The sequence below is a fragment of the Labrus bergylta genome, chromosome 14, assembly GCF_963930695.1.
Source record: "Labrus bergylta chromosome 14, fLabBer1.1, whole genome shotgun sequence".
Taxonomy (NCBI): domain Eukaryota; kingdom Metazoa; phylum Chordata; class Actinopteri; order Labriformes; family Labridae; genus Labrus; species Labrus bergylta.
In genome coordinates, this window is record NC_089208.1 from 5,274,073 (window position 1) to 5,299,199 (window position 25,127).

Consider the following 25,127-nt stretch of genomic DNA (forward strand, 5'->3'; position numbering starts at 1 on the left):
TGATGTCAAAAAGCTTGCTTTGATTGAATGGATTAGGAATGTCCCTGTCAGCTGCTTTGAAATCTTTCTATGGGAAATGATGGGATTTTGTCATCATTGTGTGTCTGTTCCTTTGTCATTTTGATTTGAAACAAATTGAAATAGTTTTGCTTTCAGGTAGGGGTGATGGGGGAAATGATTTGTTGTCATTTTTGTTTGTAAAAGTCGATGTACACCCCTGTAAATAATCACCAATCAAGGGAACATGCAGTGATTATTTAAAGGGGTGTACATGGATAAACTGAAAGATTTCAAAGCAGCTGACAGTTTATCCATGGGAAATGATGGGATTTTGTTTGTAAAAGTCGATGTACACCCCTGGAAATAATCACTGCATGTTCCCTTCGATAGCTCAGTTGGTAGAGCGGAGGACTGTAGGGTTGAAAATCAGAAATCCTTAGGTCGCTGGTTCAACTCCGGCTCGAAGGATGTGTTCTTTGTTGATGTCAATAAGCCTGCTTTGATTGAATGGATTAGGAATGTGCCTGTCAGCTGCTTTGAAATCTTTCAGTTTATCCATGGGAAATGATGGGATTTTGTCATCATTGTGTGTCTGTTCCTTTGTCATCTCGATTTGAAACAAATTGAAATAGTTTTGCTTTCAGGTAGGGGTGATGGGGGAAATGATTTGTTGTCATTTTTGTTTGTAAATGTGGATGTACACCCCTGTAAATAATCACTGCATGTTCCCTTCGATAGCTCAGTTGGTAGAGCGGAGGACTGTAGGGTTGTAAATCAGAAATCCTTAGGTCGCTGGTTCAACTCCGGCTCGAAGGATGTGTTCTTTGTTGATGTCAATAAGCCTGGTTTGATTGAATGGATTAGGAATGTGCCGGTCAGCTGCTTTGAATTCTTTCTATGGGAAATAATGGGATTTTGTCATCATTGTGTGTCTGTTCCTTAGTCATTTCAATTTGAAACAAATTGAGATAGTTTTGCTTTCAGGTAGGGGTGATGGGGGAAATGATTTGTTGTCATTTTTGTTTGTAAAAGTCGATGTACACCCCTGTAAATAATCACTGCATGTTCCCTTCGATAGCTCAGATGACTGTAGGGTTGTAAATCAGAAATCCATAGGTTGCTGGTTCAACTCTGGCTTGAAGGATGTGTTCTTTGTTGATGTCCAAAAGCCTGGTTTGATTGAATGGATTAGGAATGTGCCTGTCAGCTGCTTTGAAATCTTTCAGTTTATCCATGGGAAATGATGGGATTTTGTCATCATTGTGTGTCTGTTCCTTTGTCATTTCGATTTGAAACAAATTGAAATAGTTTTGCTTTCAGGTAGGGGTGATGGGGGATGTTCCCTGTCCCCTGTCATTTTTGTTTGTAAAAGTCGATGTACACCCCTGGAAATAATCGCTGCATGTTCCCTTCGATAGCTCAGTTGGTAGAGCGGAGGACTGTAGGGTTGTAAATCAGAAATCCTTAGGTCGCTGGTTGAACTTGAGCTCGAAGGATGTGTTGTTTGTTGATGTCCAAAAGCCTGGTTTGATTGAATGGATTAGGAATGTGTCTGTCAGCTGCTTTGAAATCTTTCAGTTTATCCATGGGAAATGATGGGATTTTGTCATCATTGTGTGTCTGTTCCTTTGTCATTTCGATTTGAAACAAATTGAAATAGTTTTGCTTTCAGGTAGGGGTGATGGGGGAAATGATTTGTTGTCATTTTTGTTTGTAAATGGGGATGTACACCCCTGTAAATAATCACTGCATGTTCCCTTCGATAGCTCAGTTGGTAGAGCGGAGGACTGTAGGGTTGTAAATCAGAAATCCTTAGGTCGCTGGTTGAACTTGAGCTCGAAGGATGTGTTGTTTGTTGATGTCCAAAAGCCTGGTTTGATTGAATGGATTAGGAATGTGCCTGTCAGCTGCTTTGAAATCTTTCAGTTTATCCATGGGAAATGATGGGATTTTGTCATCATTGTGTGTCTGTTCCTTTGTCATTTCGATTTGAAACAAATTGAAATAGTTTTGCTTTCAGGTAGGGGTGATGGGGGATGTTCCCTGTCCCCTGTCCCCTGTCATTTTTGTTTGTAAAAGTCGATGTACACCCCTGGAAATAATCACTGCATGTTCCCTTTGATAGCTCAGTTGGTAGAGCGGAGGACTGTAGGGTTGTAAATCAGAAATCCTTAGGTCGCTGGTTGAACTTGAGCTCGAAGGATGTGTTGTTTGTTGATGTCCAAAAGCCTGGTTTGATTGAATGGATTAGGAATGTGCCTGTCAGCTGCTTTGAAATCTTTCAGTTTATCCATGGGAAATGATGGGATTTTGTCATCATTGTGTGTCTGTTCCTTTGTCATTTCGATTTGAAACAAATTGAAATAGTTTTGCTTTCAGGTAGGGGTGATGGGGGATGTTCCCTGTGCCCTGTCCCCTGTCATTTTTGTTTGTAAAAGTCGATGTACACCCCTGGAAATAATCACAGCATGTTCCCTTCAATAGCTCAGTTGGTAGAACAGAGGACTGTAGGGTTGTAAATCAGAAATCCTTAGGTCGCTGGTTCAACTCCGGCTCGAAGGATGTGTTCTTTGTTGATGTCAATAAGCCTGCTTTGATTGAATGGATTAGGAATGTGTCTGTCAGCTGCTTTGAAATCTTTCAGTTTATCCATGGGAAATGATGGGATTTTGTCATCATTGTGTGTCTGTTCCTTTGTCATCTCGATTTGAAACAAATTGAAATAGTTTTGCTTTCAGGTAGGGGTGATGGGGGAAATGATTTGTTGTCATTTTTGTTTGTAAATGTGGATGTACACCCCTGTAAATAATCACTGCATGTTCCCTTCGATAGCTCAGTTGGTAGAGCGGAGGACTGTAGGGTTGTAAATCAGAAATCCTTAGGTCGCTGGTTCAACTCCGGCTCGAAGGATGTGTTCTTTGTTGATGTCAATAAGCCTGGTTTGATTGAATGGATTAGGAATGTGCCGGTCAGCTGCTTTGAATTCTTTCTATGGGAAATGATGGGATTTTGTCATCATTGTGTGTCTGTTCCTTAGTCATTTCAATTTGAAACAAATTGAGATAGTTTTGCTTTCAGGTAGGGGTGATGGGGGAAATGATTTGTTGTCATTTTTGTTTGTAAAAGTCGATGTACACCCCTGTAAATAATCACTGCATGTTCCCTTCGATAGCTCAGATGACTGTAGGGTTGTAAATCAGAAATCCATAGGTTGCTGGTTCAACTCTGGCTTGAAGGATGTGTTCTTTGTTGATGTCCAAAAGCCTGGTTTGATTGAATGGATTAGGAATGTGCCTGTCAGCTGCTTTGAAATCTTTCAGTTTATCCATGGGAAATGATGGGATTTTGTCATCATTGTGTGTCTGTTCCTTTGTCATTTCGATTTGAAACAAATTGAAATAGTTTTGCTTTCAGGTAGGGGTGATGGGGGATGTTCCCTGTCCCCTGTCATTTTTGTTTGTAAAAGTCGATGTACACCCCTGGAAATAATCGCTGCATGTTCCCTTCGATAGCTCAGTTGGTAGAGCGGAGGACTGTAGGGTTGTAAATCAGAAATCCTTAGGTCGCTGGTTGAACTTGAGCTCGAAGGATGTGTTGTTTGTTGATGTCCAAAAGCCTGGTTTGATTGAATGGATTAGGAATGTGTCTGTCAGCTGCTTTGAAATCTTTCAGTTTATCCATGGGAAATGATGGGATTTTGTCATCATTGTGTGTCTGTTCCTTTGTCATTTCGATTTGAAACAAATTGAAATAGTTTTGCTTTCAGGTAGGGGTGATGGGGGAAATGATTTGTTGTCATTTTTGTTTGTAAATGGGGATGTACACCCCTGTAAATAATCACTGCATGTTCCCTTCGATAGCTCAGTTGGTAGAGCGGAGGACTGTAGGGTTGTAAATCAGAAATCCTTAGGTCGCTGGTTGAACTTGAGCTCGAAGGATGTGTTGTTTGTTGATGTCCAAAAGCCTGGTTTGATTGAATGGATTAGGAATGTGCCTGTCAGCTGCTTTGAAATCTTTCAGTTTATCCATGGGAAATGATGGGATTTTGTCATCATTGTGTGTCTGTTCCTTTGTCATTTCGATTTGAAACAAATTGAAATAGTTTTGCTTTCAGGTAGGGGTGATGGGGGATGTTCCCTGTCCCCTGTCCCCTGTCATTTTTGTTTGTAAAAGTCGATGTACACCCCTGGAAATAATCACTGCATGTTCCCTTTGATAGCTCAGTTGGTAGAGCGGAGGACTGTAGGGTTGTAAATCAGAAATCCTTAGGTCGCTGGTTGAACTTGAGCTCGAAGGATGTGTTGTTTGTTGATGTCCAAAAGCCTGGTTTGATTGAATGGATTAGGAATGTGCCTGTCAGCTGCTTTGAAATCTTTCAGTTTATCCATGGGAAATGATGGGATTTTGTCATCATTGTGTGTCTGTTCCTTTGTCATTTCGATTTGAAACAAATTGAAATAGTTTTGCTTTCAGGTAGGGGTGATGGGGGATGTTCCCTGTGCCCTGTCCCCTGTCATTTTTGTTTGTAAAAGTCGATGTACACCCCTGGAAATAATCACAGCATGTTCCCTTCAATAGCTCAGTTGGTAGAACAGAGGACTGTAGGGTTGTAAATCAGAAATCCTTAGGTCGCTGGTTCAACTCCGGCTCGAAGGATGTGTTCTTTGTTGATGTCAATAAGCCTGCTTTGATTGAATGGATTAGGAATGTGTCTGTCAGCTGCTTTGAAATCTTTCAGTTTATCCATGGGAAATGATGGGATTTTGTCATCATTGTGTGTCTGTTCCTTTGTCATTTCGATTTGAAACAAATTGAAATAGTTTTGCTTTCAGGTAGGGGTGATGGGGGATGTTCCCTGTTTCCTGTCCCCTGTCATTTTTGTTTGTAAAAGTCGATGTACACCCCTGGAAATAATCACTGCATGTTCCCTTCGATAGCTCAGTTGGTAGAACGGAGGACTGTAGGGTTGTAAATCAGAAATCCTTAGGTCGCTGGTTCAACTCCGGCTCGAAGGATGTGTTCTTTGTTGATGGCAATAAGCCTGCTTTGATTGAACGGATTAGGAATGTGCCTGTCAGCTGCTTTGAAATCTTTCAGCTTATCCATGGGAAATGATGGGATTTTGTCATCATTGTGTGTCTGTTCCTTTGTCATCTCGATTTGAAACAAATTGAAATAGTTTTGCTTTCAGGTAGGGGTGATGGGGGAAATGATTTGTTGTCATTTTTGTTTGTAAATGTGGATGTACACCCCTGTAAATAATCACTGCATGTTCCCTTCGATAGCTCAGTTGGTAGAGCGGAGGACTGTAGGGTTGTAAATCAGAAATCCTTAGGTCGCTGGTTGAACTTGAGCTCGAAGGATGTGTTGTTTGTTGATGTCCAAAAGCCTGGTTTGATTGAATGGATTAGGAATGTGCCTGTCAGCTGCTTTGAAATCTTTCAGTTTATCCATGGGAAATGATGGGATTTTGTCATCATTGTGTGTCTGTTCCTTTGTCATTTCGATTTGAAACAAATTGAAATAGTTTTGCTTTCAGGTAGGGGTGATGGGGGATGTTCCCTGTCCCCTGTCATTTTTGTTTGTAAAAGTCGATGTACACCCCTGGAAATAATCACTGCATGTTCCCTTCGATAGCTCAGTTGGTAGAGCGGAGGACTGTAGGGTTATAAATCAGAAATCCTTAGGTCGCTGGTTCAACTCCGGCTCGAAGGATGTGTTCTTTGTTGATGTCAATAAGCCTGCTTTGATTGAATGGATTAGGAATGTGCCTGTCAGCTGCTTTGAAATCTTTCAGTTTATCCATGGGAAATGATGGGATTTTGTCATCATTGTGTGTCTGTTCCTTTGTCATCTCGATTTGAAACAAATTGAAATAGTTTTGCTTTCAGGTAGGGGTGATGGGGGAAATGATTTGTTGTCATTTTTGTTTGTAAATGTGGATGTACACCCCTGTAAATAATCACTGCATGTTCCCTTCGATAGCTCAGTTGGTAGAGCGGAGGACTGTAGGGTTGTAAATCAGAAATCCTTAGGTCGCTGGTTCAACTTCGGCTCGAAGGATGTGTTCTTTGTTGATGTCAAAAAGCTTGCTTTGATTGAATGGATTAGGAATGTGCCTGTCAGCTGCTTTGAAATCTTTCTATGGGAAATGATGGGATTTTGTCATCATTGTGTGTCTGTTCCTTTGTCATTTTGATTTGAAACAAATTGAAATAGTTTTGCTTTCAGGTAGGGGTGATGGGGGAAATGATTTGTTGTCATTTTTGTTTGTAAAAGTCGATGTACACCCCTGTAAATAATCACCAATCAAGGGAACATGCAGTGATTATTTAAAGGGGTGTACATGGATAAACTGAAAGATTTCAAAGCAGCTGACAGTTTATCCATGGGAAATGATGGGATTTTGTTTGTAAAAGTCGATGTACACCCCTGGAAATAATCACTGCATGTTCCCTTCGATAGCTCAGTTGGTAGAGCGGAGGACTGTAGGGTTGTAAATCAGAAATCCTTAGGTCGCTGGTTCAACTCCGGCTCGAAGGATGTGTTCTTTGTTGATGTCAATAAGCCTGCTTTGATTGAATGGATTAGGAATGTGCCTGTCAGCTGCTTTGAAATCTTTCAGTTTATCCATGGGAAATGATGGGATTTTGTCATCATTGTGTGTCTGTTCCTTTGTCATCTCGATTTGAAACAAATTGAAATAGTTTTGCTTTCAGGTAGGGGTGATGGGGGAAATGATTTGTTGTCATTTTTGTTTGTAAATGTGGATGTACACCCCTGTAAATAATCACTGCATGTTCCCTTCGATAGCTCAGTTGGTAGAGCGGAGGACTGTAGGGTTGTAAATCAGAAATCCTTAGGTCGCTGGTTGAACTTGAGCTCGAAGGATGTGTTGTTTGTTGATGTCCAAAAGCCTGGTTTGATTGAATGGATTAGGAATGTGCCTGTCAGCTGCTTTGAAATCTTTCAGTTTATCCATGGGAAATGATGGGATTTTGTCATCATTGTGTGTCTGTTCCTTTGTCATTTCGATTTGAAACAAATTGAAATAGTTTTGCTTTCAGGTAGGGGTGATGGGGGATGTTCCCTGTCCCCTGTCATTTTTGTTTGTAAAAGTCGATGTACACCCCTGGAAATAATCACTGCATGTTCCCTTCGATAGCTCAGTTGGTAGAGCGGAGGACTGTAGGGTTATAAATCAGAAATCCTTAGGTCGCTGGTTCAACTCCGGCTCGAAGGATGTGTTCTTTGTTGATGTCAATAAGCCTGCTTTGATTGAATGGATTAGGAATGTGCCTGTCAGCTGCTTTGAAATCTTTCAGTTTATCCATGGGAAATGATGGGATTTTGTCATCATTGTGTGTCTGTTCCTTTGTCATCTCGATTTGAAACAAATTGAAATAGTTTTGCTTTCAGGTAGGGGTGATGGGGGAAATGATTTGTTGTCATTTTTGTTTGTAAATGTGGATGTACACCCCTGTAAATAATCACTGCATGTTCCCTTCGATAGCTCAGTTGGTAGAGCGGAGGACTGTAGGGTTGTAAATCAGAAATCCTTAGGTCGCTGGTTGAACTTGAGCTCGAAGGATGTGTTGTTTGTTGATGTCCAAAAGCCTGGTTTGATTGAATGGATTAGGAATGTGCCTGTCAGCTGCTTTGAAATCTTTCAGTTTATCCATGGGAAATGATGGGATTTTGTCATCATTGTGTGTCTGTTCCTTTGTCATCTCGATTTGAAACAAATTGAAATAGTTTTGCTTTCAGGTAGGGGTGATGGGGGAAATGATTTGTTGTCATTTTTGTTTGTAAATGTGGATGTACACCCCTGTAAATATACGCTGCATGTTCCCTTCGATAGCTCAGTTGGTAGAGCGGAGGACTGTAGGGTTGTAAATCAGGAATCCTTAGGTCGCTGGTTCAACTCCGGCTTGAAGGATGTGTTCTTTGTTGATGTCAAAAAGCTTGCTTTGATTGAATGGATTAGGAATGTCCCTGTCAGCTGCTTTGAAATCTTTCTATGGGAAATGATGGGATTTTGTCATCATTGTGTGTCTGTTCCTTTGTCATTTCGATTTGAAACAAATTGAAATAGTTTTGCTTTCAGGTAGGGGTGATGGGGGAAATGATTTGTTGTCATTTTTGTTTGTAAAAGTCGATGTACACCCCTGTAAATAATCACCAATCAAGGGAACATGCAGTGATTATTTACAGGGGTGTACATGGATAAACTGAAAGATTTCAAAGCAGCTGACAGTTTATCCATGGGAAATGATGGGATTTTGTTTGTAAAAGTCGATGTACACCCCTGTAAATAATCACTGCACGTTCCCTTTGATAGCTCAGTTGGTAGAGCGGAGGACTGTAGGGTTGTAAATCAGAAGTCCTTAGGTTGCTGGTTCAACTCGAGCTCGAAGGATGTGTTGTTTGTTGATGTTCAAAAGCCTGGTTTGATTGAATGGATTAGGAATGTGCCTGTCAGCTGCTTTGAAATCTTTCAGTTTATCCATGGGAAATGATGGGATTTTGTCATCATTGTGTGTCTGTTCCTTTGTCATTTCGATTTGAAACGAATTGAAATAGTTTTGCTTTCAGGTAGGGGTGATGGGGGAAATGATTTGTTGTCATTTTTGTTTGTAAAAGTCGATGTACACCCCTGTAAATAATCACTGCATGTTCCCTTCGATAGCTCAGTTGGTAGCACAGAGGGCTGTAGGGTTGTAAATCAGAAATCCTTAGGTTGCTGGTTCAACTCTGGCTCGAAGGATGTGTTCTTTCTTGATGTCAAAAAGCCTGGTTTGATTGAATGGATTAGGAATGTGCCTGTCAGCTGCTTTGAAATCTTTCAGTTTATCCATGGGAAATGATGGGATTTTGTCATCATTGCGTGTCTGTTCCTTTGTCATTTCGATTTGAAACAAATTGAAATAGTTTTGCTTTCAGGTAGGGGTGATGGGGGAAATGATTTGTTGTCATTTTTGTTTGTAAATGTGGATGTACACCCCTGTAAATAATCACTGCATGTTCCCTTCGATAGCTCAGTTGGTAGAGCGGAGGACTGTAGGGTTGTAAATCAGAAATCCTTAGGTCGCTGGTTGAACTTGAGCTCGAAGGATGTGTTGTTTGTTGATGTCCAAAAGCCTGGTTTGATTGAATGGATTAGGAATGTGCCTGTCAGCTGCTTTGAAATCTTTCAGTTTATCCATGGGAAATGATGGGATTTTGTCATCATTGTGTGTCTGTTTCTTTGTCATTTCGATTTGAAACAAATTGAAATAGTTTTGCTTTCAGGTAGGGGTGATGGGGGAAATGATTTGTTGTCATTTTTGTTTGTAAAAGTCGATGTACACCCCTGTAAATAATCACCAATCAAGGGAACATGCAGTGATTATTTACAGGGGTGTACATGGATAAACTGAAAGATTTCAAAGCAGCTGACAGTTTATCCATGGGAAATGATGGGATTTTGTTTGTAAAAGTCAATGTACACCCCTGTAAATAATCACTGCACATTCCCTTTGATAGCTCAGTTGGTAGAGCGGAGGACTGTAGGGTTGTAAATCAGAAGTCCTTAGGTTGCTGGTTCAACTCGAGCTCGAAGGATGTGTTGTTTGTTGATGTTCAAAAGCCTGGTTTGATTGAATGGATTAGGAGTGGCCTGTCAGCTGCTTTGAAATCTTTCAGTTTATCCATGGGAAATGATGGGATTTTGTCATCATTGCGTGTCTGTTCCTTTGTCATTTCGATTTGAAACGAATTGAAATAGTTTTGCTTTCAGGTAGGGGTGATGGGGGAAATGATTTGTTGTCATTTTTGTTTGTAAAAGTCGATGTACACCCCTGTAAATAATCACTGCATGTTCCCTTCGATAGCTCAGTTGGTAGCGCAGAGGGCTGTAGGGTTGTAAATCAGAAATCCTTAGGTTGCTGGTTCAACTCTGGCTCGAAGGATGTGTTCTTTCTTGATGTCAAAAAGCCTGGTTTGATTGAATGGATTAGGAATGTGCCTGTCAGCTGCTTTGAAATCTTTCAGTTTATCCATGGGAAATGATGGGATTTTGTCATCATTGCGTGTCTGTTCCTTTGTCATTTCGATTTGAAACAAATTGAAATAGTTTTGCTTTCAGGTAGGGGTGATGGGGGAAATGATTTGTTGTCATTTTTGTTTGTAAATGTGGATGTACACCCCTGTAAATAATCACTGCATGTTCCCTTCGATAGCTCAGTTGGTAGAGCGGAGGACTGTAGGGTTGTAAATCAGAAATCCTTAGGTCGCTGGTTGAACTTGAGCTCGAAGGATGTGTTGTTTGTTGATGTCCAAAAGCCTGGTTTGATTGAATGGATTAGGAATGTGCCTGTCAGCTGCTTTGAAATCTTTCAGTTTATCCATGGGAAATGATGGGATTTTGTCATCATTGTGTGTCTGTTTCTTTGTCATTTCGATTTGAAACAAATTGAAATAGTTTTGCTTTCAGGTAGGGGTGATGGGGGAAATGATTTGTTGTCATTTTTGTTTGTAAAAGTCGATGTACACCCCTGTAAATAATCACCAATCAAGGGAACATGCAGTGATTATTTACAGGGGTGTACATGGATAAACTGAAAGATTTCAAAGCAGCTGACAGTTTATCCATGGGAAATGATGGGATTTTGTTTGTAAAAGTCAATGTACACCCCTGTAAATAATCACTGCACATTCCCTTTGATAGCTCAGTTGGTAGAGCGGAGGACTGTAGGGTTGTAAATCAGAAGTCCTTAGGTTGCTGGTTCAACTCGAGCTCGAAGGATGTGTTGTTTGTTGATGTTCAAAAGCCTGGTTTGATTGAATGGATTAGGAGTGGCCTGTCAGCTGCTTTGAAATCTTTCAGTTTATCCATGGGAAATGATGGGATTTTGTCATCATTGCGTGTCTGTTCCTTTGTCATTTCGATTTGAAACAAATTGAAATAGTTTTGCTTTCAGGTAGGGGTGATGGGGGAAATGATTTGTTGTCATTTTTGTTTGTAAATGTGGATGTACACCCCTGTAAATAATCACTGCATGTTCCCTTCGATAGCTCAGTTGGTAGAGCGGAGGACTGTAGGGTTGTAAATCAGAAATCCTTAGGTCGCTGGTTGAACTTGAGCTCGAAGGATGTGTTGTTTGTTGATGTCCAAAAGCCTGGTTTGATTGAATGGATTAGGAATGTGCCTGTCAGCTGCTTTGAAATCTTTCAGTTTATCCATGGGAAATGATGGGATTTTGTCATCATTGTGTGTCTGTTCCTTTGTCATTTCGATTTGAAACAAATTGAAATAGTTTTGCTTTCAGGTAGGGGTGATGGGGGAAATGATTTGTTGTCATTTTTGTTTGTAAAAGTCGATGTACACCCCTGTAAATAATCACCAATCAAGGGAACATGCAGTGATTATTTACAGGGGTGTACATGGATAAACTGAAAGATTTCAAAGCAGCTGACAGTTTATCCATGGGAAATGATGGGATTTTGTTTGTAAAAGTCAATGTACACCCCTGTAAATAATCACTGCACATTCCCTTTGATAGCTCAGTTGGTAGAGCGGAGGACTGTAGGGTTGTAAATCAGAAGTCCTTAGGTTGCTGGTTCAACTCGAGCTCGAAGGATGTGTTGTTTGTTGATGTTCAAAAGCCTGGTTTGATTGAATGGATTAGGAGTGGCCTGTCAGCTGCTTTGAAATCTTTCAGTTTATCCATGGGAAATGATGGGATTTTGTCATCATTGTGTGTCTGTTCCTTTTTCATTTCGATTTGAAACGAATTGTAATAGTTTTGCTTTCAGGTAGGGGTGATGGGGGAAATGATTTGTTGTCATTTTTGTTTGTAAAAGTCGATGTACACCCCTGTAAATAATCACTGCATGTTCCCTTCGATAGCTCAGTTGGTAGAGCGGAGGACTGTAGGGTTGTAAATCAGAAATCCTTAGGTCGCTGGTTCAACTCCGGCTCGAAGGATGTGTTCTTTGTTGATGTCAAAAAGCCTGCTTTGATTGAATGGATTAGGAATGTCCCTGTCAGCTGCTTTGAATTCTTTCTATGGGAAATGATGGGATTTTGTCATCATTGTGTGTCTGTTCCTTAGTCATTTCAATTTGAAACAAATTGAGATAGTTTTGCTTTCAGGTAGGGGTGATGGGGGAAATGATTTGTTGTCATTTTTGTTTGTAAATGTGGATGTACACCCCTGTAAATATACGCTGCATGTTCCCTTCGATAGCTCAGTTGGTAGAGCGGAGGACTGTAGGGTTGTAAATCAGAAATCCTTAGGTCGCTGGTTGAACTTGAGCTCGAAGGATGTGTTGTTTGTTGATGTCCAAAAGCCTGGTTTGATTGAATGGATTAGGAATGTGCCTGTCAGCTGCTTTGAAATCTTTCAGTTTATCCATGGGAAATGATGGGATTTTGTCATCATTGTGTGTCTGTTCCTTTGTCATTTCGATTTGAAACAAATTGAAATAGTTTTGCTTTCAGGTAGGGGTGATGGGGGATGTTCCCTGTCCCCTGTCATTTTTGTTTGTAAAAGTCGATGTACACCCCTGGAAATAATCACTGCATGTTCCCTTCGATAGCTCAGTTGGTAGAGCGGAGGACTGTAGGGTTATAAATCAGAAATCCTTAGGTCGCTGGTTCAACTCCGGCTCGAAGGATGTGTTCTTTGTTGATGTCAATAAGCCTGCTTTGATTGAATGGATTAGGAATGTGCCTGTCAGCTGCTTTGAAATCTTTTAGTTTATCCATGGGAAATGATGGGATTTTGTCATCATTGTGTGTCTGTTCCTTTGTCATCTCGATTTGAAACAAATTGAAATAGTTTTGCTTTCAGGTAGGGGTGATGGGGGAAATGATTTGTTGTCATTTTTGTTTGTAAAAGTCGATGTACACCCCTGTAAATAATCACCAATCAAGGGAACATGCAGTGATTATTTACAGGGGTGTACATGGATAAACTGAAAGATTTCAAAGCAGCTGACAGTTTATCCATGGGAAATGATGGGATTTTGTTTGTAAAAGTCGATGTACACCCCTGGAAATAATCACTGCATGTTCCCTTCGATAGCTCAGTTGGTAGAGCGGAGGACTGTAGGGTTGTAAATCAGAAATCCTTAGGTCGCTGGTTCAACTCCGGCTCGAAGGATGTGTTCTTTGTTGATGTCAATAAGCCTGCTTTGATTGAATGGATTAGGAATGTGCCTGTCAGCTGCTTTGAAATCTTTCAGTTTATCCATGGGAAATGATGGGATTTTGTCATCATTGTGTGTCTGTTCCTTTGTCATCTCGATTTGAAACAAATTGAAATAGTTTTGCTTTCAGGTAGGGGTGATGGGGGAAATGATTTGTTGTCATTTTTGTTTGTAAATGTGGATGTACACCCCTGTAAATAATCACTGCATGTTCCCTTCGATAGCTCAGTTGGTAGAGCGGAGGACTGTAGGGTTGTAAATCAGAAATCCTTAGGTCGCTGGTTGAACTTGAGCTCGAAGGATGTGTTGTTTGTTGATGTCCAAAAGCCTGGTTTGATTGAATGGATTAGGAATGTGCCTGTCAGCTGCTTTGAAATCTTTCAGTTTATCCATGGGAAATGATGGGATTTTGTCATCATTGTGTGTCTGTTCCTTTGTCATTTCGATTTGAAACAAATTGAAATAGTTTTGCTTTCAGGTAGGGGTGATGGGGGATGTTCCCTGTCCCCTGTCATTTTTGTTTGTAAAAGTCGATGTACACCCCTGGAAATAATCACTGCATGTTCCCTTTGATAGCTCAGTTGGTAGAGCGGAGGACTGTAGGGTTATAAATCAGAAATCCTTAGGTCACTGGTTCAACTTCGGCTCGAAGGATGTGTTCTTTGTTGATGTCAATAAGCCTGCTTTGATTGAATGGATTAGGAATGTGCCTGTCAGCTGCTTTGAAATCTTTTAGTTTATCCATGGGAAATGATGGGATTTTGTCATCATTGTGTGTCTGTTCCTTTGTCATCTCGATTTGAAACAAATTGAAATAGTTTTGCTTTCAGGTAGGGGTGATGGGGGAAATGATTTGTTGTCATTTTTGTTTGTAAATGTGGATGTACACCCCTGTAAATAATCACTGCATGTTCCCTTCGATAGCTCAGTTGGTAGAGCGGAGGACTGTAGGGTTGTAAATCAGAAATCCATAGGTCGCTGGTTGAACTTGAGCTCGAAGGATGTGTTGTTTGTTGATGTCCAAAAGCCTGGTTTGATTGAATGGATTAGGAATGTGCCTGTCAGCTGCTTTGAAATCTTTCAGTTTATCCATGGGAAATGATGGGATTTTGTCATCATTGTGTGTCTGTTCCTTTGTCATCTCGATTTGAAACAAATTGAAATAGTTTTGCTTTCAGGTAGGGGTGATGGGGGAAATGATTTGTTGTCATTTTTGTTTGTAAATGTGGATGTACACCCCTGTAAATATACGCTGCATGTTCCCTTCGATAGCTCAGTTGGTAGAGCGGAGGACTGTAGGGTTGTAAATCAGAAATCCTTAGGTCGCTGGTTCAACTCCGACTTGAAGGATGTGTTCTTTGTTGATGTCAAAAAGCTTGCTTTGATTGAATGGATTAGGAATGTCCCTGTCAGCTGCTTTGAAATCTTTCTATGGGAAATGATGGGATTTTGTCATCATTGTGTGTCTGTTCCTTTGTCATTTCGATTTGAAACAAATTGAAATAGTTTTGCTTTCAGGTAGGGGTGATGGGGGAAATGATTTGTTGTCATTTTTGTTTGTAAAAGTCGATGTACACCCCTGTAAATAATCACCAATCAAGGGAACATGCAGTGATTATTTACAGGGGTGTACATGGATAAACTGAAAGATTTCAAAGCAGCTGACAGTTTATCCATGGGAAATGATGGGATTTTGTTTGTAAAAGTCGATGTACACCCCTGTAAATAATCACTGCACGTTCCCTTTGACAGCTCAGTTGGTAGAGCGGAGGACTGTAGGGTTGTAAATCAGAAGTCCTTAGGTTGCTGGTTCAACTCGAGCTCAAAGGATGTGTTGTTTGTTGATGTTCAAAAGCCTGGTTTGATTGAATGGATTAGGAATGTGCCTGTCAGCTGCTTTGAAATCTTTCAGTTTATCCATGGGAAATGATGGGATTTTGTCATCATTGTGTGTCTGTTCCTTTGTCATTTCGATTTGAAACGAATTGAAATAGTTTTACTTTCAGGTAGGGGTGATGGGGGAAATGATTTGTTGTCATTTTTGTTTGTAAAAGTCGATGTACACCCCTGTAAATAATCACTGCATGTTCCCTTCGATAGCTCAGTTGGTAGCACAGAGGGCTGTAGGGTTGTAAATCAGAAATCCTTAGGTTGCTGGTTCAACTCTGGCTCAAAGTATGTGTTCTTTGTTGATGTCAAAAAGCCTGGTTTGATTGAATGGATTAGGAATGTGCCTGTCAGCTGCTTTGAAATCTTTCAGTTTATCCATGGGAAATGATGGGATTTTGTCATCATTGCGTGTCTGTTCCTTTGTCATTTCGATTTGAAACAAATTGAAATAGTTTTGCTTTCAGGTAGGGGTGATGGGGGAAATGATTTGTTGTCATTTTTGTTTGTAAATGTGGATGTACACCCCTGTAAATAATCACTGCATGTTCCCTTCGATAGCTCAGTTGGTAGAGCGGAGGACTGTAGGGTTGTAAATCAGAAATCCTTAGGTCGCTGGTTCAACTCCGGCTCGAAGGATGTGTTGTTTGTTGATGTCCAAAAGCCTGGTTTGATTGAATGGATTAGGAATGTGCCTGTCAGCTGCTTTGAAATCTTTCAGTTTATCCATGGGAAATGATGGGATTTTGTCATCATTATGTGTCTGTTCCTTTGTCATTTCGATTTGAAACAAATTGAAATAGTTTTGCTTTCAGGTAGGGGTGATGGGGGAAATGATTTGTTGTCATTTTTGTTTGTAAATGTGGATGTACACCCCTGTAAATAATCACTGCATGTTCCCTTCGATAGCTCAGTTGGTAGAGCGGAGGACTGTAGGGTTGTAAATCAGAAATCCTTAGGTCGAAGGATGTGTTGTTTGTTGATGTCCAAAAGCCTGGTTTGATTGAATGGATTAGGAATGTGCCTGTCAGCTGCTTTGAAATCTTTCAGTTTATCCATGGGAAATGATGGGATTTTGTCATCATTGTGTGTCTGTTCCTTTGTCATTTCGATTTGAAACAAATTGAAATAGTTTTGCTTTCAGGTAGGGGTGATGGGGGAAATGATTTGTTGTCATTTTTGTTTGTAAAAGTCGATGTACACCCCTGTAAATAATCACCAATCAAGGGAACATGCAGTGATTATTTACAGGGGTGTACATGGATAAACTGAAAGATTTCAAAGCAGCTGACAGTTTATCCATGGGAAATGATGGGATTTTGTTTGTAAAAGTCAATGTACACCCCTGTAAATAATCACTGCACATTCCCTTTGATAGCTCAGTTGGTAGAGCGGAGGACTGTAGGGTTGTAAATCAGAAGTCCTTAGGTTGCTGGTTCAACTCGAGCTCGAAGGATGTGTTGTTTGTTGATGTTCAAAAGCCTGGTTTGATTGAATGGATTAGGAGTGGCCTGTCAGCTGCTTTGAAATCTTTCAGTTTATCCATGGGAAATGATGGGATTTTGTCATCATTGTGTGTCTGTTCCTTTTTCATTTCGATTTGAAACGAATTGTAATAGTTTTGCTTTCAGGTAGGGGTGATGGGGGAAATGATTTGTTGTCATTTTTGTTTGTAAAAGTCGATGTACACCCCTGTAAATAATCACTGCATGTTCCCTTCGATAGCTCAGTTGGTAGAGCGGAGGACTGTAGGGTTGTAAATCAGAAATCCTTAGGTCGCTGGTTCAACTCCGGCTCGAAGGATGTGTTCTTTGTTGATGTCAAAAAGCCTGCTTTGATTGAATGGATTAGGAATGTCCCTGTCAGCTGCTTTGAATTCTTTCTATGGGAAATGATGGGATTTTGTCATCATTGTGTGTCTGTTCCTTAGTCATTTCAATTTGAAACAAATTGAGATAGTTTTGCTTTCAGGTAGGGGTGATGGGGGAAATGATTTGTTGTCATTTTTGTTTGTAAATGTGGATGTACACCCCTGTAAATATACGCTGCATGTTCCCTTCGATAGCTCAGTTGGTAGAGCGGAGGACTGTAGGGTTGTAAATCAGAAATCCTTAGGTCGCTGGTTGAACTTGAGCTCGAAGGATGTGTTGTTTGTTGATGTCCAAAAGCCTGGTTTGATTGAATGGATTAGGAATGTGCCTGTCAGCTGCTTTGAAATCTTTCAGTTTATCCATGGGAAATGATGGGATTTTGTCATCATTGTGTGTCTGTTCCTTTGTCATTTCGATTTGAAACAAATTGAAATAGTTTTGCTTTCAGGTAGGGGTGATGGGGGATGTTCCCTGTCCCCTGTCATTTTTGTTTGTAAAAGTCGATGTACACCCCTGGAAATAATCACTGCATGTTCCCTTCGATAGCTCAGTTGGTAGAGCGGAGGACTGTAGGGTTATAAATCAGAAATCCTTAGGTCGCTGGTTCAACTCCGGCTCGAAGGATGTGTTCTTTGTTGATGTCAATAAGCCTGCTTTGATTGAATGGATTAGGAATGTGCCTGTCAGCTGCTTTGAAATCTTTTAGTTTATCCATGGGAAATGATGGGATTTTGTCATCATTGTGTGTCTGTTCCTTTGTCATCTCGATTTGAAACAAATTGAAATAGTTTTGCTTTCAGGTAGGGGTGATGGGGGAAATGATTTGTTGTCATTTTTGTTTGTAAAAGTCGATGTACACCCCTGTAAATAATCACCAATCAAGGGAACATGCAGTGATTATTTACAGGGGTGTACATGGATAAACTGAAAGATTTCAAAGCAGCTGACAGTTTATCCATGGGAAATGATGGGATTTTGTTTGTAAAAGTCGATGTACACCCCTGGAAATAATCACTGCATGTTCCCTTCGATAGCTCAGTTGGTAGAGCGGAGGACTGTAGGGTTGTAAATCAGAAATCCTTAGGTCGCTGGTTCAACTCCGGCTCGAAGGATGTGTTCTTTGTTGATGTCAATAAGCCTGCTTTGATTGAATGGATTAGGAATGTGCCTGTCAGCTGCTTTGAAATCTTTCAGTTTATCCATGGGAAATGATGGGATTTTGTCATCATTGTGTGTCTGTTCCTTTGTCATCTCGATTTGAAACAAATTGAAATAGTTTTGCTTTCAGGTAGGGGTGATGGGGGAAATGATTTGTTGTCATTTTTGTTTGTAAATGTGGATGTACACCCCTGTAAATAATCACTGCATGTTCCCTTCGATAGCTCAGTTGGTAGAGCGGAGGACTGTAGGGTTGTAAATCAGAAATCCTTAGGTCGCTGGTTGAACTTGAGCTCGAAGGATGTGTTGTTTGTTGATGTCCAAAAGCCTGGTTTGATTGAATGGATTAGGAATGTGCCTGTCAGCTGCTTTGAAATCTTTCAGTTTATCCATGGGAAATGATGGGATTTTGTCATCATTGTGTGTCTGTTCCTTTGTCATTTCGATTTGAAACAAATTGAAATAGTTTTGCTTTCAGGTAGGGGTGATGGGGGATGTTCCCTGTCCCCTGTCATTTTTGTTTGTAAAAGTCGATGTACACCCCTGGAAATAATCACTGCATGTTCCCTTTGATAGCTCAGTTGGTAGAGCGGAGGACTGTAGGGTTATAAATCAGAAATCCTTAGGTCACTGGTTCAACTTCGGCTCGAAGGATGTGTTCTTTGTTGATGTCAATAAGCCTGCTTTGATTGAATGGATTAGGAATGTGCCTGTCAGCTGCTTTGAAATCTTTTAGTTTATCCATGGGAAATGATGGGATTTTGTCATCATTGTGTGTCTGTTCCTTTGTCATCTCGATTTGAAACAAATTGAAATAGTTTTGCTTTCAGGTAGGGGTGATGGGGGAAATGATTTGTTGTCATTTTTGTTTGTAAATGTGGATGTACACCCCTGTAAATAATCACTGCATGTTCCCTTCGATAGCTCAGTTGGTAGAGCGGAGGACTGTAGGGTTGTAAATCAGAAATCCATAGGTCGCTGGTTGAACTTGAGCTCGAAGGATGTGTTGTTTGTTGATGTCCAAAAGCCTGGTTTGATTGAATGGATTAGGAATGTGCCTGTCAGCTGCTTTGAAATCTTTCAGTTTATCCATGGGAAATGATGGGATTTTGTCATCATTGTGTGTCTGTTCCTTTGTCATCTCGATTTGAAACAAATTGAAATAGTTTTGCTTTCAGGTAGGGGTGATGGGGGAAATGATTTGTTGTCATTTTTGTTTGTAAATGTGGATGTACACCCCTGTAAATATACGCTGCATGTTCCCTTCGATAGCTCAGTTGGTAGAGCGGAGGACTGTAGGGTTGTAAATCAGAAATCCTTAGGTCGCTGGTTCAACTCCGACTTGAAGGATGTGTTCTTTGTTGATGTCAAAAAGCTTGCTTTGATTGAATGGATTAGGAATGTCCCTGTCAGCTGCTTTGAAATCTTTCTATGGGAAATGATGGGATTTTGTCATCATTGTGTGTCTGTTCCTTTGTCATTTCGATTTGAAACAAATTGAAATAGTTTTGCTTTCAGGTAGGGGTGATGGGGGAAATGATTTGTTGTCATTTTTGTTTGTAAAAGTCGATGTACACCCCTGTAAATAATCACCAATCAAGGGAACATGCAGTGATTATTTACAGGGGTGTACATGGATAAACTGAAAGATTTCAAAGCAGCTGACAGTTTATCCATGGGAAATGATGGGATTTTGTTTGTAAAAGTCGATGTACACCCCTGTAAATAATCACTGCACGTTCCCTTTGACAGCTCAGTTGGTAGAGCGGAGGACTGTAGGGTTGTAAATCAGAAGTCCTTAGGTTGCTGGTTCAACTCGAGCTCAAAGGATGTGTTGTTTGTTGATGTTCAAAAGCCTGGTTTGATTGAATGGATTAGGAATGTGCCTGTCAGCTGCTTTGAAATCTTTCAGTTTATCCATGGGAAATGATGGGATTTTGTCATCATTGTGTGTCTGTTCCTTTGTCATTTCGATTTGAAACGAATTGAAATAGTTTTACTTTCAGGTAGGGGTGATGGGGGAAATGATTTGTTGTCATTTTTGTTTGTAAAAGTCGATGTACACCCCTGTAAATAATCACTGCATGTTCCCTTCGATAGCTCAGTTGGTAGCACAGAGGGCTGTAGGGTTGTAAATCAGAAATCCTTAGGTTGCTGGTTCAACTCTGGCTCAAAGGATGTGTTCTTTGTTGATGTCAAAAAGCCTGGTTTGATTGAATGGATTAGGAATGTGCCTGTCAGCTGCTTTGAAATCTTTCAGTTTATCCATGGGAAATGATGGGATTTTGTCATCATTGCGTGTCTGTTCCTTTGTCATTTCGATTTGAAACAAATTGAAATAGTTTTGCTTTCAGGTAGGGGTGATGGGGGAAATGATTTGTTGTCATTTTTGTTTGTAAATGTGGATGTACACCCCTGTAAATAATCACTGCATGTTCCCTTCGATAGCTCAGTTGGTAGAGCGGAGGACTGTAGGGTTGTAAATCAGAAATCCTTAGGTCGCTGGTTGAACTTGAGCTCGAAGGATGTGTTGTTTGTTGATGTCCAAAAGCCTGGTTTGATTGAATGGATTAGGAATGTGCCTGTCAGCTGCTTTGAAATCTTTCAGTTTATCCATGGGAAATGATGGGATTTTGTCATCATTATGTGTCTGTTCCTTTGTCATTTCGATTTGAAACAAATTGAAATAGTTTTGCTTTCAGGTAGGGGTGATGGGGGAAATGATTTGTTGTCATTTTTGTTTGTAAATGTGGATGTACACCCCTGTAAATAATCACTGCATGTTCCCTTCGATAGCTCAGTTGGTAGAGCGGAGGACTGTAGGGTTGTAAATCAGAAATCCTTAGGTCGCTGGTTGAACTTGAGCTCGAAGGATGTGTTGTTTGTTGATGTCCAAAAGCCTGGTTTGATTGAATGGATTAGGAATGTGCCTGTCAGCTGCTTTGAAATCTTTCAGTTTATCCATGGGAAATGATGGGATTTTGTCATCATTGTGTGTCTGTTCCTTTGTCATTTCGATTTGAAACAAATTGAAATAGTTTTGCTTTCAGGTAGGGGTGATGGGGGAAATGATTTGTTGTCATTTTTGTTTGTAAAAGTCGATGTACACCCCTGTAAATAATCACCAATCAAGGGAACATGCAGTGATTATTTACAGGGGTGTACATGGATAAACTGAAAGATTTCAAAGCAGCTGACAGTTTATCCATGGGAAATGATGGGATTTTGTTTGTAAAAGTCAATGTACACCCCTGTAAATAATCACTGCACATTCCCTTTGATAGCTCAGTTGGTAGAGCGGAGGACTGTAGGGTTGTAAATCAGAAGTCCTTAGGTTGCTGGTTCAACTTGAGCTCGAAGGATGTGTTGTTTGTTGATGTTCAAAAGCCTGGTTTGATTGAATGGATTAGGAGTGGCCTGTCAGCTGCTTTGAAATCTTTCAGTTTATCCATGGGAAATGATGGGATTTTGTCATCATTGTGTGTCTGTTCCTTTTTCATTTCGATTTGAAACGAATTGTAATAGTTTTGCTTTCAGGTAGGGGTGATGGGGGAAATGATTTGTTGTCATTTTTGTTTGTAAAAGTCGATGTACACCCCTGTAAATAATCACTACATGTTCCCTTCGATAGCTCAGTTGGTAGAGCGGAGGACTGTAGGGTTGTAAATCAGAAATCCTTACGTCGCTGGTTCAACTCCGGCTCGAAGGATGTGTTCTTTGTTGATGTCAAAAAGCCTGCTTTGATTGAATGGATTAGGAATGTCCCTGTCAGCTGCTTTGAATTCTTTCTATGGGAAATGATGGGATTTTGTCATCATTGTGTGTCTGTTCCTTTGTCATTTCGATTTGAAACAAATTGAAATAGTTTTGCTTTCAGGTAGGGGTGATGGGGGAAATGATTTGTTGTCATTTTTGTTTGTAAATGTGGATGTACACCCCTGTAAATAATCACTGCATGTTCCCTTCGATAGCTCAGTTGGTAGAGCGGAGGACTGTAGGGTTGTAAATCAGAAATCCTTAGGTCGCTGGTTGAACTTGAGCTCGAAGGATGTGTTGTTTGTTGATGTCCAAAAGCCTGGTTTGATTGAATGGATTAGGAATGTGCCTGTCAGCTGCTTTGAAATCTTTCAGTTTATCCATGGGAAATGATGGGATTTTGTCATCATTGTGTGTCTGTTCCTTTGTCATTTCGATTTGAAACAAATTGAAATAGTTTTGCTTTCAGGTAGGGGTGATGGGGGATGTTCCCTGTGCCCTGTCCCCTGTCATTTTTGTTTGTAAAAGTCGATGTACACCCCTGGAAATAATCACTGCATGTTCCCTTCGATAGCTCAGTTGGTAGAGCGGAGGACTGTAGGGTTGTAAATCAGAAATCCTTAGGTCGCTGGTTCAACTCCGGCTCGAAGGATGTGTTCTTTGTTGATGTCAAAAAGCCTGCTTTGATTGAATGGATTAGGAATGTCCCTGTCAGCTGCTTTGAATTCTTTCTATGGGAAATGATGGGATTTTGTCATCATTGTGTGTCTGTTCCTTTGTCATTTCGATTTGAAACAAATTGAAATAGTTTTGCTTTCAGGTAGGGGTGATGGGGGAAATGATTTGTTGTCATTTTTGTTTGTAAAAGTCGATGTACACCCTTGTAAATAATCACTGCATGTTCCCTTCGATAGCTCAGTTGGTAGAGTGGAGGACTGTAGGGTTGTAAATCAGAAGTCCTTAGGTCGCTGGTTCAACTCCGGCTTGAAGGATGTGTTCTTTGTTGATGTCAAAAAGCCTGCTTTGATTGAATGGATTAGGAATGTGTCTGTCAGCTGCTTTGAAATCTTTCAGTTTATCCATGGGAAATGATGGGATTTTGTCATCATTGTGTGTCTGTTCCTTTGTCATTTCGATTTGAAACAAATTGAAATAGTTTTGCTTTCAGGTAGGGGTGATGGGGGATGTTCCCTGTGCCCTGTCCCCTGTCATTTTTGTTTGTAAAAGTCGATGTACACCCCTGGAAATAATCACTGCATGTTCCCTTCGATAGCTCAGTTGGTAGAGCGGAGGACTGTAGGGTTGTAAATCAGAAATCCTTAGGTCGCTGGTTCAACTCCGGCTCGAAGGATGTGTTCTTTGTTGATGTCAAAAAGCCTGCTTTGATTGAATGGATTAGGAATGTCCCTGTCAGCTGCTTTGAATTCTTTCTATGGGAAATGATGGGATTTTGTCATCATTGTGTGTCTGTTCCTTTGTCATTTCGATTTGAAACAAATTGAAATAGTTTTGCTTTCAGGTAGGGGTGATGGGGGAAATGATTTGTTGTCATTTTTGTTTGTAAAAGTCGATGTACACCCTTGTAAATAATCACTGCATGTTCCCTTCGATAGCTCAGTTGGTAGAGTGGAGGACAGTAGGGTTGTAAATCAGAAGTCCTTAGGTCGCTGGTTCAACTCCGGCTTGAAGGATGTGTTCTTTCTTGATGTCAAAAAGCCTGCTTTGATTGAATGGATTAGGAATGTGTCTGTCAGCTGCTTTGAAATCTTTCAGTTTATCCATGGGAAATGATGGGATTTTGTCATCATTGTGTGTCTGTTCCTTTGTCATTTCGATTTGAAACAAATTGAAATAGTTTTGCTTTCAGGTAGGGGTGATGGGGGAAATGATTTGTTGTCATTTTTGTTTGTAAATGTGGATGTACACCCCTGTAAATAATCACTGCATGTTCCCTTCGATAGCTCAGTTGGTAGAGCGGAGGACTGTAGGGTTGTAAATCAGAAATCCTTAGGTCACTGGTTGAACTTGAGCTCGAAGGATGTGTTGTTTGTTGATGTCCAAAAGCCTGGTTTGATTGAATGGATTAGGAATGTGCCTGTCAGCTGCTTTGAAATCTTTCAGTTTATCCATGGGAAATGATGGGATTTTGTCATCATTGTGTGTCTGTTCCTTTGTCATTTCGATTTGAAACAAATTGAAATAGTTTTGCTTTCAGGTAGGGGTGATGGGGGATGTTCCCTGTGCCCTGTCCCCTGTCATTTTTGTTTGTAAAAGTCGATGTACACCCCTGGAAATAATCACTGCATGTTCCCTTCGATAGCTCAGTTGGTAGAGCGGAGGACTGTAGGGTTGTAAATCAGAAATCCTTAGGTCGCTGGTTCAACTCCGGCTCGAAGGATGTGTTCTTTGTTGATGTCAAAAAGCCTGCTTTGATTGAATGGATTAGGAATGTCCCTGTCAGCTGCTTTGAATTCTTTCTATGGGAAATGATGGGATTTTGTCATCATTGTGTGTCTGTTCCTTTGTCATTTCGATTTGAAACAAATTGAAATAGTTTTGCTTTCAGGTAGGGGTGATGGGGGAAATGATTTGTTGTCATTTTTGTTTGTAAAAGTCGATGTACACCCTTGTAAATAATCACTGCATGTTCCCTTCGATAGCTCAGTTGGTAGAGTGGAGGACTGTAGGGTTGTAAATCAGAAGTCCTTAGGTCGCTGGTTCAACTCCGGCTTGAAGGATGTGTTCTTTGTTGATGTCAAAAAGCCTGCTTTGATTGAATGGATTAGGAATGTGTCTGTCAGCTGCTTTGAAATCTTTCAGTTTATCCATGGGAAATGATGGGATTTTGTCATCATTGTGTGTCTGTTCCTTTGTCATTTCGATTTGAAACAAATTGAAATAGTTTTGCTTTCAGGTAGGGGTGATGGGGGAAATGATTTGTTGTCATTTTTGTTTGTAAATGTGGATGTACACCCCTGTAAATAATCACTGCATGTTCCCTTCGATAGCTCAGTTGGTAGAGCGGAGGACTGTAGGGTTGTAAATCAGAAATCCTTAGGTCACTGGTTGAACTTGAGCTCGAAGGATGTGTTGTTTGTTGATGTCCAAAAGCCTGGTTTGATTGAATGGATTAGGAATGTGCCTGTCAGCTGCTTTGAAATCTTTCAGTTTATCCATGGGAAATGATGGGATTTTGTCATCATTGTGTGTCTGTTCCTTTGTCATTTCGATTTGAAACAAATTGAAATAGTTTTGCTTTCA

General features: G+C 40.5%; 24 non-coding genes across 24 annotated transcripts; all 24 read left to right on the forward strand.

Moving 5' to 3' along the window:
- Positions 1–380: 380 nt before the first annotated feature.
- trnay-gua (transfer RNA tyrosine (anticodon GUA)) lies at positions 381–468 on the forward strand. Its single transcript is given in 2 exon segments — positions 381–417; positions 433–468. It is a non-coding gene; the product is annotated as a tRNA-Tyr (tRNA).
- Positions 469–728: 260 nt separating this feature from the next.
- trnay-gua (transfer RNA tyrosine (anticodon GUA)) lies at positions 729–816 on the forward strand. The gene is given in 2 exon segments: positions 729–765; positions 781–816. It is a non-coding gene; the product is annotated as a tRNA-Tyr (tRNA).
- A 2,006-nt stretch (positions 817–2,822) lies between these two features.
- Positions 2,823–2,910, forward strand: trnay-gua (transfer RNA tyrosine (anticodon GUA)). Its single transcript is given in 2 exon segments — positions 2,823–2,859; positions 2,875–2,910. It is a non-coding gene; the product is annotated as a tRNA-Tyr (tRNA).
- A 2,017-nt stretch (positions 2,911–4,927) lies between these two features.
- Positions 4,928–5,015, forward strand: trnay-gua (transfer RNA tyrosine (anticodon GUA)). Its single transcript is given in 2 exon segments — positions 4,928–4,964; positions 4,980–5,015. It is a non-coding gene; the product is annotated as a tRNA-Tyr (tRNA).
- A 612-nt stretch (positions 5,016–5,627) lies between these two features.
- On the forward strand, positions 5,628–5,715 carry trnay-gua (transfer RNA tyrosine (anticodon GUA)). Its single transcript is given in 2 exon segments — positions 5,628–5,664; positions 5,680–5,715. It is a non-coding gene; the product is annotated as a tRNA-Tyr (tRNA).
- A 260-nt stretch (positions 5,716–5,975) lies between these two features.
- Positions 5,976–6,063, forward strand: trnay-gua (transfer RNA tyrosine (anticodon GUA)). The gene is given in 2 exon segments: positions 5,976–6,012; positions 6,028–6,063. It is a non-coding gene; the product is annotated as a tRNA-Tyr (tRNA).
- Positions 6,064–6,455: 392 nt separating this feature from the next.
- Positions 6,456–6,543, forward strand: trnay-gua (transfer RNA tyrosine (anticodon GUA)). Its single transcript is given in 2 exon segments — positions 6,456–6,492; positions 6,508–6,543. It is a non-coding gene; the product is annotated as a tRNA-Tyr (tRNA).
- Positions 6,544–7,155: 612 nt separating this feature from the next.
- Positions 7,156–7,243, forward strand: trnay-gua (transfer RNA tyrosine (anticodon GUA)). Its single transcript is given in 2 exon segments — positions 7,156–7,192; positions 7,208–7,243. It is a non-coding gene; the product is annotated as a tRNA-Tyr (tRNA).
- A 608-nt stretch (positions 7,244–7,851) lies between these two features.
- trnay-gua (transfer RNA tyrosine (anticodon GUA)) lies at positions 7,852–7,939 on the forward strand. Its single transcript is given in 2 exon segments — positions 7,852–7,888; positions 7,904–7,939. It is a non-coding gene; the product is annotated as a tRNA-Tyr (tRNA).
- Positions 7,940–11,880: 3,941 nt separating this feature from the next.
- On the forward strand, positions 11,881–11,968 carry trnay-gua (transfer RNA tyrosine (anticodon GUA)). The gene is given in 2 exon segments: positions 11,881–11,917; positions 11,933–11,968. It is a non-coding gene; the product is annotated as a tRNA-Tyr (tRNA).
- Positions 11,969–12,572: 604 nt separating this feature from the next.
- On the forward strand, positions 12,573–12,660 carry trnay-gua (transfer RNA tyrosine (anticodon GUA)). Its single transcript is given in 2 exon segments — positions 12,573–12,609; positions 12,625–12,660. It is a non-coding gene; the product is annotated as a tRNA-Tyr (tRNA).
- Positions 12,661–13,060: 400 nt separating this feature from the next.
- Positions 13,061–13,148, forward strand: trnay-gua (transfer RNA tyrosine (anticodon GUA)). Its single transcript is given in 2 exon segments — positions 13,061–13,097; positions 13,113–13,148. It is a non-coding gene; the product is annotated as a tRNA-Tyr (tRNA).
- Positions 13,149–14,456: 1,308 nt separating this feature from the next.
- trnay-gua (transfer RNA tyrosine (anticodon GUA)) lies at positions 14,457–14,544 on the forward strand. Its single transcript is given in 2 exon segments — positions 14,457–14,493; positions 14,509–14,544. It is a non-coding gene; the product is annotated as a tRNA-Tyr (tRNA).
- A 1,088-nt stretch (positions 14,545–15,632) lies between these two features.
- Positions 15,633–15,720, forward strand: trnay-gua (transfer RNA tyrosine (anticodon GUA)). Its single transcript is given in 2 exon segments — positions 15,633–15,669; positions 15,685–15,720. It is a non-coding gene; the product is annotated as a tRNA-Tyr (tRNA).
- Positions 15,721–16,796: 1,076 nt separating this feature from the next.
- trnay-gua (transfer RNA tyrosine (anticodon GUA)) lies at positions 16,797–16,884 on the forward strand. Its single transcript is given in 2 exon segments — positions 16,797–16,833; positions 16,849–16,884. It is a non-coding gene; the product is annotated as a tRNA-Tyr (tRNA).
- Positions 16,885–17,488: 604 nt separating this feature from the next.
- trnay-gua (transfer RNA tyrosine (anticodon GUA)) lies at positions 17,489–17,576 on the forward strand. Its single transcript is given in 2 exon segments — positions 17,489–17,525; positions 17,541–17,576. It is a non-coding gene; the product is annotated as a tRNA-Tyr (tRNA).
- Positions 17,577–17,976: 400 nt separating this feature from the next.
- trnay-gua (transfer RNA tyrosine (anticodon GUA)) lies at positions 17,977–18,064 on the forward strand. The gene is given in 2 exon segments: positions 17,977–18,013; positions 18,029–18,064. It is a non-coding gene; the product is annotated as a tRNA-Tyr (tRNA).
- A 1,308-nt stretch (positions 18,065–19,372) lies between these two features.
- trnay-gua (transfer RNA tyrosine (anticodon GUA)) lies at positions 19,373–19,460 on the forward strand. Its single transcript is given in 2 exon segments — positions 19,373–19,409; positions 19,425–19,460. It is a non-coding gene; the product is annotated as a tRNA-Tyr (tRNA).
- A 2,271-nt stretch (positions 19,461–21,731) lies between these two features.
- Positions 21,732–21,819, forward strand: trnay-gua (transfer RNA tyrosine (anticodon GUA)). Its single transcript is given in 2 exon segments — positions 21,732–21,768; positions 21,784–21,819. It is a non-coding gene; the product is annotated as a tRNA-Tyr (tRNA).
- A 611-nt stretch (positions 21,820–22,430) lies between these two features.
- Positions 22,431–22,518, forward strand: trnay-gua (transfer RNA tyrosine (anticodon GUA)). Its single transcript is given in 2 exon segments — positions 22,431–22,467; positions 22,483–22,518. It is a non-coding gene; the product is annotated as a tRNA-Tyr (tRNA).
- Positions 22,519–22,770: 252 nt separating this feature from the next.
- Positions 22,771–22,858, forward strand: trnay-gua (transfer RNA tyrosine (anticodon GUA)). The gene is given in 2 exon segments: positions 22,771–22,807; positions 22,823–22,858. It is a non-coding gene; the product is annotated as a tRNA-Tyr (tRNA).
- Positions 22,859–23,129: 271 nt separating this feature from the next.
- On the forward strand, positions 23,130–23,217 carry trnay-gua (transfer RNA tyrosine (anticodon GUA)). Its single transcript is given in 2 exon segments — positions 23,130–23,166; positions 23,182–23,217. It is a non-coding gene; the product is annotated as a tRNA-Tyr (tRNA).
- Positions 23,218–24,176: 959 nt separating this feature from the next.
- trnay-gua (transfer RNA tyrosine (anticodon GUA)) lies at positions 24,177–24,264 on the forward strand. The gene is given in 2 exon segments: positions 24,177–24,213; positions 24,229–24,264. It is a non-coding gene; the product is annotated as a tRNA-Tyr (tRNA).
- Positions 24,265–24,516: 252 nt separating this feature from the next.
- On the forward strand, positions 24,517–24,604 carry trnay-gua (transfer RNA tyrosine (anticodon GUA)). The gene is given in 2 exon segments: positions 24,517–24,553; positions 24,569–24,604. It is a non-coding gene; the product is annotated as a tRNA-Tyr (tRNA).
- The last annotated feature ends 523 nt before the right edge of the window (positions 24,605–25,127 follow it).